Source organism: Lepidochelys olivacea (genome assembly GCF_965140295.1).
Source record: "Lepidochelys olivacea isolate rLepOli2 genome assembly, chromosome: 21".
NCBI lineage: Eukaryota > Metazoa > Chordata > Testudines > Cheloniidae > Lepidochelys > Lepidochelys olivacea.
Window position 1 is genome coordinate 9083942 of NC_140431.1, and position 12777 is coordinate 9096718.

General features: G+C 47.4%; 1 protein-coding gene across 2 annotated transcripts in view; it reads right to left on the reverse strand.

The window, feature by feature from the left end:
• MDFI (MyoD family inhibitor) overlaps nt 1-12777 on the reverse strand; it is a 36924-nt gene that overhangs the window by 14897 nt on the left and 9250 nt on the right. The window lies entirely within an intron of this gene.

The following is a 12777-nucleotide window of genomic DNA, read 5'->3' on the forward strand; positions in this document are numbered from 1 at the left end:
ACAACCCTTAAACAGTGTGAAGGCAGCAGGCGTCCCAGATTCTAGCCTGGGCACACTCTTCACAAGAACGTTAAGAAGCCTAGGGCCAGATTCTCAGCTAGCGTAAACAGGCACAGCTCCACTGAAGCCAAGGGAGCTACATCAATTTACACCAGTTGAGGATCTGGCCGTTTTGGGTGGCATTTTCAGAAGCTCTCGGCACGGTCCGACTCTGCTCCTCAAGCAGTTAATGGTAAAAGTCCCCTTGACTTTGCTGGGACAGAGTCAGGCCAATGCTGAGTCTCTAGGGGCAGGGACTATCGTGGTCTGTGTTTGTACAGCACCTAGCACAATGGGCTCCTGGTCTGTGGCTGGGGCCCTTAGGCGCTACCGCTGTACAAACAATTAAACAAGACACTTAGACTTTAAGGGCAGTAGAGACCATCATGATCATCTAGTCTGACCTGCTGCACATCACAGGCCACAGAACCTCACCCAACTACTCCCGGAATAGACCCATAACCTCTGACTGAGATACTGAAGTCCTCAAATCATGATTTAAAAGACTTCAATCAACATCATTTTGAAAATCCCACCAGGTTTTCACAATTCAAATTTAAAAATCATATAAAATGTCTCCGGTGTTTTACTCAAAAACAGGCTGGTGTGTCGTTTGGTTTTGTTTAAATCCACCCCCGGCTTATTTTCTAATGTTAAGATGTCGTGTCTATGTGAAAGTTTGCTCCTGGGAGACATGCAGCAATTTGAAACGGTCATGAGGTCTGAGGTCCGACTGGCTACTCTGTGAAAAGCAAAACCGCTCTGTCCCATACGCAGCCCGCAGCAGTGAGCTCCCAGCCTCGGCCTTGCAGAGCTCACACGGGTGCTCTCAAAGTACCCACCAGACAGCACTTGGAAGTTATGGCTCCGGCCCTGAAGCCCATTTCCTGCCCCAGGCTCCAGAGCCCGAGCTCCGGCCCCAAAGGCGACACCAACACAGCTATTGTTAGTGTGGTAGCATGAGCCCGAATCTGTTGAGCTGGGCTGGGAGGCTCCCTGCTGCAGACAGGGTAGACATAGCGGCCTGGTATGAAATTGGAAACATCCGTATTTTCCCCATGATAATTTGTGGAAAAAAAATTTGACATTTTTACTCAGACCCTCCTGGAGTCTCGCCTGGGTACTGCTGGGAGAAAGCCCACGCTACCAGAGCCCCAGTTAGCAACCCTCAGGGCACTGCTGTGGGGAAGCTCACACTGCCAGGGGTTCTATCCAGCAGGGATAGGGCACTGCCGTGTGGAAGCTCCCTGGGACTCCTGCAGACAGCACTGCTTTCTCACAGCAGCATCCTATCACAGGGTGAATAAAAAGCCCCATGCTGTGGGAGCCTTCGCCGGCATGGGCTTTGGGCACTTCCAGAAAGAAAGGCCCAGGAACCATAGGGGGCACTGCCAGGGCACTGCTCTGAGGAGGATCTGCCCAGGGCGATCCCAGATGGCAGGAAGAGGGCACTGAGCGATAGGCAGCCCATGCTGCCGCAGTCCCAGCTGGCACCCAGGAGACGCCGCTGCACGAGAAATGGGGGAGAGCTGTTACCGCAACAGAACAGCGGCACAGCAAGACCAGTGAGAAAGAGGAGGTGGCCATCAGGCACACGCCATCTGCTCCCGAAGCCTGCTGGAAAGGTACAGCTCCTTCACACCCACACAGACTGAGCAGCCAGTTGTCACACATCCCAGCTTCAGCCAGAATCCTCTGGATTGCCCGGCACCTGAAATTCTCTTGCCTTGGCTTTTGTCTGACAGGTCTCTGTCAAAGGGGCCTGGCCCACAGGAGATGGACAGACCAGACATCCAGCCCTCGGCACTTGGTGGAAGGTATGGATGAGGATGCTAGCCTCAGTGAGGCAGGCCTCCAAGTCCCTTTCTCCAGATGGGGGAAACAAGATCAGACAGGGGTGTCGGTTGGTATGCAATGGAGTTGACGGACAGATCCCCCAGAATCCAAGCCCTGTGCAGCCTCATCCTTACCACCTGTCTGGGGCCCATTGCGAATGAAGTGTTGGGTTAGCTTGATGGCTAGCGTGGCACTGTGGGACAGCCCGATGCGGACTTCATTCGGCTCTGCTATTGTGACATGACACGGATTTCCAGCCACATGGGCCGAAACACGATGGATCGGGCACCGTTCAGCTTCAGTCCTGGTTAACTCTGGGGGTGGGCGGGAACCCTACAGCAGCCAGGCACAGCTTGCAGCACTCTGAGATGGCTTTGGTGTCTGGATGCAGGACGTGTTAGAGGGATCGCGTGATGTTGGACATGGGTCATTCCTCTTGTGCGGACGAGGCCGCTGGAGACCCAGCGAACGTGAGGAGTTGGCCCCTTTCTGCCGAGCCCCCCTCACTTTCTTCCACTGGCCTCCCAGTCGGCCTACCCACCTCTTACCCTCCCCCATGCTCCCTTGGTTCCCAGAATAGCAACCGTTTACACAACGGGCTGGAGGTGCAGCAGCATCGGGGCGGAACCGCACTTTATATAAAGCTAAATTATACCTTCAGAGGATAAAGCTAGACCAAGCACCCATAATTACACTGACCATAGCAAGAGGTCCTACACGCACGCGGGCAGGGGGCGGGGAGAGAGCGGCAGGCCTTGGAGCCCTCATTATACTCAAGATAACAAGAGATCCTTCATGCAGGCAGACAGGGCAGGAGGCAGACGGGGAGGAAGGGAGGCAGACCTCACACATATAATTATAGTGGCCATAATGACACGAAGGAGGAGGGCCTGATCCAAAGTTTGCTGGGGTCAGCGGGACGCTGCCCTGACTCTCGGGGACTCTGGACCAGATTCCGAGAGGCTAATGGAGAGAAAAGCAGGGGAAGAGTGCAACCTCGTACACACAAAGCTATCCAACAAAGAGAGTGGGGAAGATGGCCCATTGGATAGGGCATGAGCTCGGTGCTTGAAATGATTGACTTGACCTTGATTTGACTCCCAGCTCTGCTACAGTCTTCCTGAATGGTTAACTCGGCTCCCCATTGGTAGAATGGGGATAACCCTTCCCCACCTCACTGGGCTGTTGAGAGGATAAAATCCATTCAGGATGGTGAGGTGCTCGGAGATGGATGGGGGCAATATAAACATCTAGACAGACAGTCAACAGAGGCACGTGAGATTTTGGTAGGAAAGGCAAAAACATGTGTGATGCTATCCTGGCTGAAAAATGCAGCTGAAGATCCTTGAGCCTTTCAGCCTAGCTAAGCCCTACTTTTAAATTCAGAAGGATTCCCCAGAATTTAACCCCTCCAGTGCTTGGAGGTGGAATGTGCACCCTGGAGACACTGCTTCCCAGCTGTTTTCTACGTACCAGAAAATCTGGACTGGTTTATGATTTCAAACGAACATCAAGATTAAATCCCCTTATGGGACAGGCCGATAGAAAACAGTGATCTTTCCAGAGGTTTTTCAAACCACCCTGTAGAATCCAGCAGAGAATTCTCTCCCACCTTCATTCTCTATGAAATCTTTGAGGTCTGTTAGCGTAATTTCTGTAGAACCCTGTTGCTTTCAGCCCTCTTCCATTCTATCGGACTTTCCCACAGGCATGTGATTTTGCCTAGTTTTGATGTGAAACCAGGAGAAATTCAGCAGCTTCAGGAAAGGTTTGCATTGAGAATTTGGGTCCAACACTCAGAGTGAGCTGGGGCAGGAAATAGAAGTGTGTGAACTCCTCAAAGCAGGGCAAAGGGGAGGAAATGTTCTAATGCTTCCTTGAAAACCCAAGTCCTAGGAGAAAGAGGTGCATGCCTGGGTGTAAATAAAATAGTGGCCACACAAAGCTAAATGCTGCAGTCATTTGTCTGGTCTCAATCATGCTCCTATTGGGAGTTTGGCCTGAGTAGGACATGCAAAATTTGCCCTATAGGCCTGATCTAAAGCCAATGGCAAAAATTCCATTGACTTGAGTGAGCTTTGGTTCAAGCCCTTAGTCACACGTGATCCTGAGGTTACCTTTCAGGCCATGTGATCATAAGGTTCTCCACTGCATTTGTGTAAACCCAGAACTGATATGAATGGAATTACACGGTCATACATTAGTGCTATCGGACAGCTGGATCTGGCCCAGAGGTTATTATTCACACACTTTGATGGGGTGCCCTAAATAGACATAATACTTCAAAAATTAGAAAAGACATGATTGTCTACTCAGAAAAGCCTACAATGTAATATATTATCAGGGGCTTGATGGTCACATACACAGGTTTCCTCCCCCTGTAACTTCACCGACTTCAGTAAAGTCATTCCTGGTTTACCCCAATGCAAGTGACTAAAGGATGGGACCCAACATCTGAAAAATTAGTCTTCCAGATAATTGGGGCCTACCACCTGCCAAAAGATGAGAGAAAGGATGACTTTGTGGTTAAGACCCTAAACAAGGACTTGGGAGATCTGGTTTCAATCCCCAGCTCTGTAATAGACCCCACAGCAAGTCACTGTGCCGCAAATATAAAACGGGGATTGTAACACCCCTTTTGTCCATTTAGAATATAAGGTCTTTGAGGCAGGGACAGTCTCTTCTGATGTACCTGCAGTGCCCAGTACAATGGAGGCTGTCGATGCTAATGCAAAACAAGTAATACTGACAGACGAACAGATACCTGGCTGGGAGGCACACTGCTCATACATGGTTAATTACACCGAACACAAGGTCTCCTATACTAACAGAGAGATGGAGGGAGGAAATTGGCAATTAGATTCATTTCCATTGGAACAAACAGGCCAGACAACAGGCAGAAATATAGAGCAGGAGAGAATTTGGACAAGTTGGTTCTCCCCTGCGTGAGATGCACTGACTCACTCCCTGGCATCTCTTCAGCCGCATGCCCACACGTGAGACCCGCCGCGATGCGCTTCACAAGCATTCCACAGAGCACGTGAGCTGCCGAAGCAGGCCAAAACCTCTCCTGGCACTGAGACCGAGTGGCAGGAGTTGCTCCTACTCTCTGTGGTTCTGTGATTGGCATGATCTGGCGTCAACGCACGTGTCTCATCGTTAACAGCTCAGTGCCCCATGGGCGTGGGCACCTTTGCTGGCCGGAGCTCAGACAGATTTCCTTGCAGTGGTGTCAGGGAGACTGCCCAGACATGCTCACACTTCAAACAGGCTCGAGGGACCCTGCAAAAAGGCAGATCAACCCCTGCTTTGATGTCCCTCCTGCATCTTCTTCCCTGCTGGGAGCTTTCCAGACCCAGTCAGGCCCAGGGGAAAACAATACTATTAACTAAACACCCTACACTCATACAGCAGCTTTCATCTCAGGATCTCAAAGCGCTTTAGAAACAAGCCTTGTGAAACAGACAGGCAGGTAATTATTATCCCCATTTTACAGGTGGGCACAGAGAGATGACATAACCTCCTTATGTTTGCATGGCGAACCATCTGCAGAGTTGGGAGTAGAACCTAGGAGTCCTGGCTCCTAATCATCCCTTGGCGAGGTACCCCAGGAGTTATATGCCTTCTGGGAGGAAGTAGCCACATGTTACATATTATTTCGGTCTCATCAGGTATAACACTAAATAGAACTCGCATACTTCTTGCATCACTGAAATAGATACTTGGCATAACAAGGTGCCCAATATTGTATTGCAAACGTGTGGGTTTGGTGCCCAGTGGGGGTCTGTCTGGATCAGATGCTCTAAGAGAAGAAGGAGCTAAAGACATGTGTACAGCACTTGCTTTCCCACACAGTGTTTGTGAGCAGGTGGCTTCTACCTAGCCTTGTTCAGCCCTGGGGACTCTGATCTGCTTGATAATCCTTTGCACAACACACCTGGGGAGACTGATGCTGCAAGGCATTGAGCAACCCTCAATGACCCCTGAAATCCATGCATATTTACCTCTTTGCTGTCGTAATTATTTGTATTATTGGCCGCACCTCAGGGCCCCAGTGTGCTGAGGGCTGGACGCACACATGGTGAGAGAACATCCCTGCCCCAAAGGGCTATGGGCCAGATTTTTTGAAAGTATTTAGGCACTGAACTCCCACTGAAATCAATGGGAGTTAGGAGCCTTAATGTCTTTAAAAATCCCACCCTGACAATCTAAGTAGACATGACAGACAAAGGCTGGGAAGGGAAACTGAGGCACAGAGTGGGACTTGCCCAAGACCACTCAGCAGGTTCAGCAACAGAGCCAGGAACAGAAGCCAGCTTTTCTGACTCCCAGCCTAGAGCCCTGTCCGCTCAGCCACATTATCCTTCACTCAACACCCCCTGGCCAGGAATTGGTTGTTTTCCTCTCACGCAAAGCCAGACATTCCATTGACCTCCAGGGAGAGAGCTGTTCATGGCACTAGAAGCAGACACCAGACTGAGGCTGCCCTGAAATCTTCTGGGGTTCCGAGTGGTCTCCCCGGGAAGCTGCTGAGCCCCTGTAGCAGAATCCAGAGTCACCCCTGACCCCAGACAAACAGCTGTGAGCAGACACTGACTAGATGCTAGCAACTAGGGGTTGATGCATTAAGTGCTAACAAAACATCAGGCATTTTGGGATTGGGGATTGCCTGATCCTAACCTTTCTCATTTCCTAGTTACATACTGATATGTATATGCCATATAGCTGCTGCATCCCACCAGCCTCCCTTTACCACATGGGGCATCTTGATATCACCTTTCATTCAAGCCTCAGCACCCAATAGGACAACTATTATCCTCATTTTACAAGTGGGGAAACTGAGGCCGAGCATAGCACCCAGGGGTCCTGAGGTCCAGCCCCTTGGCCTAATCACTGGGTTACTCTGCTGACTAAAATCTCATTTCTGCATCTTCCTCAATTACACTTTTATACAAACGCTGATACCGTCTGCGCCTCAATCAGGCCCAAGATCAAAGAGCCCATTGCTTAACCAGGATAGCACGCTGGCAATTGGCTTCATGCAGTTTAATGGATTTCCCCTTCCATTTTACAAGTACATGCCTGAGTCCTGCTTAGATAACAAAATGGAGCCGTAGTGCATCATTAACGAAGCAAACAACATAACTTCTGCATAATATTTTTAAAATATATTGGAGGGGAAGAAAATGAATGCCAACTGGGCATAGGAAACCATTTTTGTTTATAAGCACAGAAACAAAAGGATGCAATAAGCATTCAAAAATCATGAATCAGGCATCAATCATGAGATTGGCTTAAAGAGTGAGAGATTATTTTAAAAAAATGTTCTTTTCAATTGCCTTCTGGTTTCTGAGCCTTTAGGATGCATTTGGATCCTATTTTCAGGATTTTTTTCCTTCAACCACAAGGACTAGAAACTTACTTAAGAAAAAAGGAAAGCTGAAATGTTCATGGCATCATTAGACTCCAGAAGCTGGGACTTTAAGAAAAAACCCAGGATTTGCAGGAAAAACAGAGTTGGTGACACTGAGTAATGTGTCAGCCATGTATCTTCACCTATTTAATTGGGCACCTTGTACCATTCATTCAATATAAGGTGTGCAAAAATAACACCTGCTACAAGTAGAAGGGCATTCCATTCATTGGATGGATTTATTTTTGTGGTACTACATTCCCAGTGGAGCTCTGAAACTTATGGGCCAACATTTGGGCCTGCTCTTGAGTAGGATAAAAAGGGGTGTGTGTGTGTGTGTAGGCAGGGTAGGGGGAGTTAGATTATGTTTAGCTATCATGATCTAGTCAACATGTCATAAAACTCTTTTGCAAACAATTGGAAATTGCACCGTCAGCAATTGATGATCAGTAGTCAAGGTTAGTTGAACCAGGATGGAATTCAATTTAGTTTCAAGTATAAACAAGGGACAAGCTATAGTCAGCACAAGTTCAGCTAACCCAGGTTAACCCTTGCTCTGACTTCAGAGGGAAGTTAGAATGACCTCAGATTTCATACAAGTCAAGGGTCACAAGGACGACTGGCATACTTTCTTAGATTCCTCTTCATTTTCTTTTGTTCTTGTGGACCACAATAGAGGAAGTGTCCAAGAAAGACTGTTATTGCCAACACCCCAATTGAAAAGCTCTAAGAGGTTTGGCTAAGGGTTAGAGGAATCGCAGAAATGTATAGCTATAAGATACCTCAAGAGATCATCTAATCCATCTCCCCACACTGAGGCAGGAACAAGACCTAGACCATCCCTGACAGGTGTTTGTCAGCAATGGTGTACATATACATAATCCTGGAGTACTAAAACTTGTGGGTACTTAGCTGAACCTTTAGAGGTCTTCCCATCGCTAATTACTTAGTTGCCCCAAGCATGTCGTAAATACAACATAGGAACGACCTTACTAGACCACAGCTGTGGTGGAGCTAGACCAATGTCCCATCTCTAATGGCTAGTGGTACCACCTGCTACAGAGGAAGGGGCAAGAAATTGCCTAGTGGACAATTCAAGAATAACTTCCTGACATGTCAGAGGCTAGTTATGTCTGTTTATACATTACCGGAACGTGCTCAGGCTTTGGTGATGAGAGCGGTACAAGAAACTATATACAATTAAAGAGGGAAAGTTTCTCCCTAATTCTCTGAGCTAGAGGTTGCCTTGTGCCCTGAAGTTAGAGATGTATTTTGATTGCCAAGGTCAGAAGCAAACCTCTTCTTTTTGCAAAACTTGGGGTGTTTGGACCTAGAACATTGGTTTGACCCATTCCAAAGAGGACAGGGAGGGGGAGTTACCATGGTTTGATCCAGACTTATGCCCTTCCAAACTTGAAGAGCATCTGTATCTGGCGTGTTGGCTAGAGTCCCTTTTTCATATGAATGAAGGCATGGATTCTCTTGCCATTTTTGTCTTCATCTTTCTCTTTCCTTTAATCTCTCAGGGATGACTAGTCAGAGGAAAGATGATGGTGGGTGGAGAGATAAACAAAGATATACTCTACTGAGGTACTTGCCATTATCAACATGCTACTGTGAAACAATATACGGTTTGGGAGCTTTCTAATCTGTTTTTTTTTCAGATAAAATGATTGAGTGATCTCTCTTGCTTTTCCCACGTATACTGCCTAATCCATCCAGGTGGTTTACTGACCTCCCCAAATGACTATTTTAGAACTTGATTAAGCGATTTAGAATATGGTGGAGGGAGTGCAGAGAAAAATCCTCCAATCCCATGTGCCAGATTGGAGAAGCGGGGGGGAGAGAGAGAGAGAGAGAGAAAACAAAACTCTGTTTTGAAAGTTTGCTCGACTGGGAGAAATCCAAATGGCTTATTTACATTCAGTCTGAAATTAATGCACTAAAGCCTTTCAGATTCAAAGATATTCAGAGAAAGGAGGGGGAGAGGGGAAGAGAAATGCCCAGAAAACCTCAGCACAGCGCAAGCTAATCAGTGAGCTCCTGACACTTCAAACACAGCTTTGCTTTCACTGATTTCCATACCTCGCTGGTTACACTGGTGGCATTTGCCCTAGTGTTTCTCGGCACGCTTGGGTGATGGTTTATAAAACATTTTGCCTTCTGGACCACGAGGCGTTTGGTCACAAATGTTTGTTTCTATGAAAAGTTACTTCCTCAGCAAAAACACAAATAACTCGCCAGCTCCACACCAGGGTTATTATTATTTGTTATTTATAGTGCTCTGGTGGGTAGAGACATAAAGGCATAGGAACAGCCAGACTGGTCGGCCCACGGGCCCCTCTCTGACAATGACCAGTGCCAGCTGCTTCAGAATCACTGCAAGAGCTCCTCTCATGGACAATTTTGTAATCCGTTATGGGCCGCAGCTCCCCATCTGTGAAATGGGATATTAAAACAACCTATCCCACCCCCTTGTGAACTGAGGTTGGGCTTTTCAAGGGCATTCAACTCCCATGAAGTATAAAATAGAATCTGGCCACTTTCCTCCCTTTGGCTCCTTGAAAATCCCACCTTCAGACTGTATGCTTTTTGGAACAGGGAGGGTCTCTCACTGGCTATATACAAAGCACCCATAAAGCCCTGAGCTGAGTAGCAGCCTCTAGGCACTGCTGTGATACAAACAAACAGTCAAGGTTAAACCATTCAGGTGACTTGACCCAAACCATGTCCCACTCCCAGCATGGTACAAGGAAACCCTTTTACCAAGGAAGCGCTCACAGTTCGGGACATGGCAGAAGTCTCATCATGGAGAAGTAGGAGAGGGAGAAGACTCAGCAGCGGTATTAGAGGGAGAGAACATTTGTATGTCTCGGAGCAGACCTCCCCCCTCAAATTAAAGAGAAGTAAAGTGAAACCAGCACAGCTAAATGCAGATGCACATAGCTAAAACACCAGCTGTTTGAACAACACAATACAACATATTTCAGGACAGGTTAAAAACTGGAAATAAACTCCCGTATGAGACACTTCATTCTTCCGCTATCTACAACAGCTAAAACCCCATTGACTTCAGTGCAATTCCTCCTGGTTTTCAACACTGTCAGTGGCTATGTCTTCACTTCGAAAACAAAGTGTGTCTTTACATGGAGAGAGCTATCTTAGTGCAAAATCCACCTGGCAACAAGGCACAGGTAGTTTGTCTCTTGATTTAGCTAGTTGAGATCAAACCTATCTCCCCTACCTTTCTTGAGGTAAAAACACACCTTCATTTGCAATGAAGACAGCCATTGATACAAGAATAAGTCTCCTTGTGATGAACAGCGAGCCAGAAATGAACAAAAATAATAGTTTCCCAATGTACATTTGAAGCAACAAAGCCGCCTGTGCACGACTGGAGACCCGGGCCCCCAAGGCGAGAAGGTTTGGTGGGGAATTAGAGAGGATGATGTAGTAGCAGAGAAGTGAGCTGAATTCTTTTACTGTGGAAAGTCATGGGGAAATTCCTATTCAAAGAATATTTCTTACAGGAGATCAGAATGCAGCCTTATTACTATTTATTTGTATGAGAGCAATGCTTAGAGACTTCAGCAAGCTAACTGCTGTATATGCACAAAGAGACAGTCCCAGCCCTGCCGAGCATACAATCTAAACAGACAAGAGAGGGGTTCTCCATGGAGGAGCTTACAAAACATCTTGAGATGCTGAAATGCAGTAAGGTTCCGATTCAGCAAAACATTTGTGCACATGTCCAGCTTGTGAATGGTCCCTAAGGGCTTTGCTGGATCAGTACATGTGTCAGCAAGACTGAGGGTTGTGATAAAACCAAGGGACCCAAGATCATAGAACCATAGAAATGTAGGGCTGAAAGGGACTTCAAGAGGTCATCAAGTCCAGTTCCCTGAACTCAGGCAGGCCAAAATGCACATCATTATTAACAAGAACAATAATTTGCACCTATCGAGCACCTTTCATTCTAAGATGCAGCTAGCCATCTTAGGGTTTTGTACAAGGGCCCATCTTTACAGTACCTGATCTCAGTGCATTTTACATTCATACAATCTCACCTCAACAACCCTGTGAAACAGAGAGTTATTACTACTCCCACTCAACCAAGGAGGTGAAGGGGAAGCCAGAGAGGTGTCCATCCAAGGCAACATAGCAGCAGAGCTAACAGAATTTTGCAGTCCTTAATCCCAGCTTCCCCTCTGCTCTAAGCAGTAGACAACACGCCCCTTCTAGAAGAGGGAAGAGAATCCAGAATTTCTGGGGTGGTACTGAGTATAGACAGACCAATCTGGGCCTGGGATCATAACACTTACCTCAACTGGGTCAGGGCGATATGGAAATAAACTCCTTTTAAAAAAGCAGCACAAAGCTTTACGGGCCACAGATTACATAGCTGTTGATCTAATGACTGCAAAGCAGTCCAATGATTATGCCATTTGGGTGGAGCAAGTCATTTCTCATGAAGACCTTAAATTGCCCAACTTGCTTTCCATGCAAATTTGCATTGGCTCCTGAGAACACGTTGCACTGGGTTCTTAGCCTTGGAATTGAGAGTTGCCAGACTGGGTGAACACAATCCTGCTTGGTGCATCTGAATTGACAACGGTTGCGAGACAGGCTGGACTGACAGCTGTGCAGCCTGAAGTCACCTGTTTATCCACAAAACAGGTACAGCACGGGAAGCAACAGGGCCAGATTTCCCCACCCTGCCAACATGCCTGAGTCCTGACCTGGAGCGGCCACGTATAGTGAGGAAAGAGCAGTTCAGTCTCCAGCAATGCCTGTCAGTGCCACTTGGGATGGCTATTTCATGATGAGGGCCCCAGCCCACTAGGAACCGAGCCCTGCCATACATAGAGAACACCAAACAGTCATCATTTGATACCATCTTTCTGTCATTCCCAAGCAGGGCTAGAGTTAGCCCAAGAGGTGAGAAGTTCCAGCCCCCATTGCTAATTCCCTAATCCACCCAGTCCTGGTCTCTGCATTCCTCTTTCAATCATATTATTTATCCTGCAGCTGAAACAGTACCTAACATGCTGGTCCAAGAGTGCCCCTCAGCAAAGCCAACAGTAAACAGTGGTCAATTTGGGCGCAAAAGTCCATAGCTCAGCACAAGAAACTATTGTCCTACATCAGACGCTGCAGCCCGTGACCTCTACAGATACCGCGTTCTCTTTAATCTTCAACCTCCTTATCCAGGGAAGGAGACATTACAGCCAAACTTGGAATGTACAAGACAGAGTGTATTCCTGGGTGAGAGGGCAATAAACATTCCAAAATGATCGGGTGTTAAGATGCCTTATGCAGAGTTTGAGGGATTAGATGAAACCTACAAAGCACTGGCCAAAGGTCAAGCAGAGGCCCCTTTATCTCTCCCTTCCTTGTAGGGATGAGAGAAGCTTAGTTCTCACCAGATTTCTCTGCTGCTGGTTGGAGACATCCCAGTGAACGCTTTGCTCATGTTCTTTTGGGCATGC